The sequence below is a fragment of the Octopus bimaculoides genome, chromosome 15 (assembly GCF_001194135.2).
Source record: "Octopus bimaculoides isolate UCB-OBI-ISO-001 chromosome 15, ASM119413v2, whole genome shotgun sequence".
In the NCBI taxonomy this organism is placed as follows: Eukaryota; Metazoa; Mollusca; class Cephalopoda; order Octopoda; family Octopodidae; genus Octopus; species Octopus bimaculoides.
The window spans coordinates 56,585,487-56,591,105 of NC_068995.1; the positions used below are offsets into that span (position 1 = coordinate 56,585,487).

The following is a 5,619-nucleotide window of genomic DNA, read 5'->3' on the forward strand; positions in this document are numbered from 1 at the left end:
GATTGTGAGCCTGGTGCTCTAACTGCTGAGCCATGTACCTTCACATATAGCAAATTTAAATGCTAAAGGTTTAAATGGAACCAGAATTCTGAGGTTAACATCATATATATTCATATATAAATATAGTATTTGTGTTTCAAATTGTAGATTAACAAAAAAAAACATGAAAGTATGCGTTTAAACACACACACACACACACACACCTATGTGGATCTATTATCATTTAAATGCAATTTGTCAAAAAGAAATTCTTCCTAATACGAATATATGATGACTCAGCTGTAGGACATTCAATTATCAATACTGAAAAAGAAGAAAAAAAACGTAATAACAGTTTTGTATTAGTTTTGTTAAAAATAAAAGTATGATGGCTTGGAGAATGACAAGTGGGGTAACAAGAACGGATAATTTTGTGAGGACAGCTAAGAGTTGGTGAGTCAACTTGGAACAAATCAACATAACGGAGAACTCTATGTAAAAATAAATAAATAAATGATGAAATAAATAAATAGAAACAAACATAAAAAATAAGACCTATATCATTCTAATGCTTAATAATTTATAATCTAAAAATAAATAAAAAAAACATTATCGATATTGGTAACAAATAACATAAGTTTTGTTTCACGTTTTGTTTTATATAATATCTGTAAAAATTCTTGATAGTTGAATGCCCTTCATTAAAAATTACCTAAATAGGTGTTTTTTTGCTGTTTTTTGTTTTGTTTTTTGTTTCAGCTGATACCTAACATTGGCAAAAGTTGAATCCTCAGCAGTCTCAAAAGTAAACCTATCTTAGCAGACAGAGTCAATAATCTTTAATTAAGTCCCTTAGCGCCAGAAAAAAAAATAAATAAAAGAAAGGAAAAAAATGTCAAAACTTATGGATTTATTCTAAATCTTAATTTAATCAGTAAATAAATAAGTGAAGAGATAAAACAGTAGATAATCAGACCAAACAAATCTGAAAACTCACCAATGGCTTCAACAATCATCTGGGTTTTCATTGAATATATTATTGTTGTGATTGCTTCATTAACTGCCATTTCAGATACCAATTTTTATCATCAGAATTAATTAATCCTTTGGTAATTTCATATATTTAAATTTATTTATTTCACTATTCATTTATTTTATACAAAATTACATTTTATCTGAAAGTTTGCCTGGCAATTATGTTCACCATTATTTCTTCTTCTTCCTCCCTTCCTCCTCTTCTTCTTCCTCCTCTTCTACTTCTTTTTTGCCTTCTTCTTCTTCTTCTTCCTCCCTTCTTCCTCCTCTTCTACTTCTTCTTTGCCTTCTTCTTCGTCTTCTCCTTCTTCTTAACATGATTATTGTTATTATTATTATTATTATTATTATTATTATTATTATTATTTTTTCCTTTCCTTTTCCTTTTTTTTCCTGAAGAGTTTTGGAGAGACTTTAACAAGTTTCACAAAGTTTACGAGGAAATATTGTGTGAAAATATAATTTAAAAATTTTCCAAGTTTCTTTGATTTTGCAATTGTTATTCCATCCACCCAATTGTAACAATGTACCCCAGAACTAACCAATATTTTCCCTTAAATTTTTCCATCCCTATCTATTTGGGTTTAGTTGTGTGTGTGTGTGGTGGGGGTAGAGGAGTATGTGGTTAGGATTGTGTATTCATGATTGTGGGATTGTGGTTTCAATTCCTGGACTAGTTGGTGCATTGCATTCTTGAGCAAAACCCTTCATCTTGCAATCACTTCAACACCTGGTGTACATCTGGTCAGGAAACATGGAATTGGTGGAGGGAAGGAGTTGATGTACAATACATACACTTGATCACTACAAATAAATCATTTGTGCAGGTCGTTCAGCATGAAATTGCAGAACTATCTTTCTTGGACTACAAAAGACTACCGTCATCGTCCTCATCATATGTTTAAAAGTTTAAGAGGTTTTCACATGAGTCAATGGACCAAAACTGTTTCTCAAAGTTCTCAAAGCATCTTCTTCTTTCTATTTTATCAGTGTGTGTGTGTGTGTGTGTGTGAGTGGTTGATAAGCCTGCTTCTCATATTCAATAATTATAACCCTAGGCTGACCAAAGTCTTGTGAGTGGATTTGGTAGGCAGGAACTGAAATACCATCACACACATACATATATGTCTGCTGCCTTTACATCACAATTATTAAACAACAAACAAATTGGTGGATTAACAATGTTGTTAGTGTTGGACAATTCCAGCTCTCTGCACTCTAGGATCAAATCCCACCAATGTTGGTTTTGCTTTGTATTCTTCCAGTGTTTCTGAATAAAGTACCAATCATGAACTGGGGTTAAGGATTCTTCTCATAGAATCAGTCAAAATAAATACATCCTTTACATAGTTGTTCAGCCTTGAGTCAACTCAAACGGATCTATGCCCAAAAGTGTTTCAAACTATGAATATTTGATATTTTTGTATATTGAGGTTTCCACCACAAAAAGGTCCAGTCCTTATTGTGGTATGGTGGCCTGCATGCCTCAATGACCCCTTGAGAGCTGTGCCAGCAGAGTACAAACTCTGTGTAAGGCCTCCCATATCAGGAAGGTCAAAGGACAGAGGCTAGACTAATACAGACTACCTATTCCCAGGGGTATAAATGTGTTTGCATAGGACCAACAGTCCTAACTCGAAAAAGAACAGAGTAACAGGGGCATCAATGATAATTCAAAAGGAACAAGATCTGGAAGAAGAAGGCCTTTCCTCAGGGAAACATGACACGGTGCAGCAAAATCTGAAAGGGAGCTGCAAGGAAAATCAAGGAACCAACTGAAGAGAAGCAGAAAAGACAGCTAAAAGCCAACAGTTGTGAAAAAAAACAAAAACAAAGCCAACAGCCTATGCTCCATAGACAGTGAAGGGCTTAAAGGGTTAAGAAGGCCCTGGTTTCAGAGATTGCATCATTCATATATAAAATATGCAACATCTTAAACTGAATATCAGAAAAATAACCCAAAAATAAAAAAGACAAAAGACAAAATTCCATTTCAGAAATGATAGATGAAATCCATCATTATGTCTAAAATTTTTCATTATTTTCATTCGTTGTTTTTTTTTTTTTTTCCTTTGGGCTAATTAAGACAAATTAGTAGTTAGAGTGTTGTTATGTTGAGAAATATATGACTATATGAAAAGATAACAATAATTCTTGTCAGTTATCTGAATGTGTAGTGTATTATTTGCAGATTGTTTATTTGGATAGATTTATTTAATGATTCATTTACTTATCATCATCAGCAGCAGCAATGCATAGCAATGCCTGGCTATTGTGCTGCAGGAAGAAAATACTATGCACTGATATGGAGCAGATATACATACATATATATATATATATATATGTGTGTGTATATATATATATATATATATATATATATATATATATATATATATATATATGTGTGTGTGTGTGTATATATATGTATATATACACACATAGAGGGAGTTATGCAGATAAACACAATTAGGCTACACACACACACACACATATGCACTCACATATATTTACATGGACCACAAAAACACAGAAAATATGAAGAGAATACATTGTGCAATGTGTGTGTATGTGTGTGTGTGTGTGTGTGTATATATATATACATATATATATTTGAGTGTATCTATGTGTATACATTCTTGAATGTATATTGTGAATATATAAGCATATAATATGTATGTGTGTATATGTATATATATATATATATATATATATATATATATATATATATATTCTTTAATTCTTTCATTTGTTTCAGTCATTTGACTGCGGCCATGCTGGAGCACCGCTTTTAGTCTAACAAATCGAACCCATGACTTATTCTTTGTAAGCCTAGAACTTATTCTATCGGTCTCTGTTGCCGAACTGCTAAGTTACAGGGATGTAAGCACACCAACATCTATCTATTTTCTTGACAGATAATGGCATGTGGCTTGAGGAAGATCTTGCTACTATTTCTCAAAATAAATGCTAAAGGTGCAAGCATGGCTGAGTGGTTAAGAAACTTGCTTTGCAATTGTGTGGCTTTGGGTTCAGTAGCATTCTTCCCTTTCATGGGACTGTCACATTAAGTTGACAACACTTTGGTTGGGAATTGTTTGCTGATATAAAGGGGACTTCTTGTTAGTCTGTGACCTATTGTTGATGGTCGTTGTTTAACCTCAGGTCAGGCCTGAATGTGCAAACCAACAATCATAGCTTTTCCACTCATGTCTGCAGCCAGTTTTGTTTTTTTTAACCTTTCTGGAAATAGTGTGTCTAAGACTAGATTCCTCAAAATAGATTCCCATTTTTTTTTGAAGATTGTAGAATGTGAGCTGAGGAGAGATTTGGTTGTTATTTCTAGCAGATCAAATGATCCATTCTCCACCCCATCCTTCTTAATATATAGAAGCTCCCCAGCTTATTTTGCACATTAGGTTTGTAAGCTGGAATCTAAGAGAGAAAATTGTATTTGTAAACACTGAAAACATTGACATGAAACAAGATAATACAGGAATAGTGGTGGGGGGAGGGAGACAAGAGGCAACAAATAAGGGGAAGAGGGGGAGGAGTGAAAATAAAAGGTGTAAGTAAAAACAAAGTATTGATATGTATAAATATATACATACATAAGTATAAATATATACATACATACACACACACCCACATACATACATATATATATATGTGTATTTATATACAGAGAGAGAGAGAGAGAGATGACGATGTATGTATGTATGTATGTATGTATGTATGTATGTGTGTTGAAATAGTTTAGAAAGAGGCGAATGGTTTCAACTGATAGGTGTATAGGTAGGTTATCAGGCAACATTTCAAACACCTGTGACGTCGTGACAGTTTTGCTACCCAGCATTCCCGGACCACTTCCTCCTTCTGCAGCTCACGACTAGATCTGTGCCATATCTGTTAGAAACGGTTTAAAAATAGGCCAGCAGCCACAACTGGAATCTGTCTGCCAGTCGAGTCGATCATGGATAAATAGATGATGATAGCTTGCTTTGATAAGATAGATAGAAAGATAGACGAACAAACGGTCAATCGAACGGGAACTAATCAACCGCCGTCCCCGCCCACTAGAAAGAGGGAAAAGAAAAGAAACAGAAAAGAAAAGAAAGAAAAAAAGGATCGTTGTTATTATTATTATTATTGTTATTATTATGATATACAGCTAGCTGATTTCGATCGTATTTTGAACATGTACGAACGAGTATACGTATGTTCATACGCAACAAACATGTGCAGATGTATATAAGATATGTACAAATATTCACAACTATAATGGTAAAATAGAGCGCTTCTCATCACATCGACAGACATTTATTTACCAAATTTCCAACTGGACTTTAATGTACCCCTTTTTTTTAAAAATCATTTGGACAGGTATATCGCTCATTATACATATACTCTTTCTCCTCGCGTATATAAATATATACATGTATGTACAGATAATTTGAACTGGCTGCGTTAAAAACAAGCGCTCGCGCGCATGTGGGTATGTATGTGTGTGCGTATGTGTGTGTGTGGCTTGCATGTGCGTGTTTATATATATATATATATATATATACATCTATACTATAATATAGTATATATATATATATATATATA

At 33.4% G+C, this 5,619-nt stretch overlaps 2 protein-coding genes across 4 annotated transcripts in view; one reads left to right on the plus strand and one right to left on the minus strand.

The window, feature by feature from the left end:
* LOC106870740 (tRNA (guanine-N(7)-)-methyltransferase non-catalytic subunit wdr4) overlaps positions 1–5,619 on the minus strand; it is a 1,056,013-nt gene that overhangs the window by 488,139 nt on the left and 562,255 nt on the right. The window lies entirely within an intron of this gene.
* LOC106880669 (uncharacterized) overlaps positions 4,869–5,619 on the plus strand; it is a 16,986-nt gene continuing 16,235 nt past the window's right edge. The window contains exon 1 of one of the 2 annotated variants that reach the window (XM_052973388.1): positions 4,869–5,394. The gene's annotated coding sequence lies outside the window, so the exon portion shown is untranslated. The remainder of the gene's footprint in view (positions 5,395–5,619) is intronic. The other variant, XM_052973387.1, reaches the window with a different exon arrangement.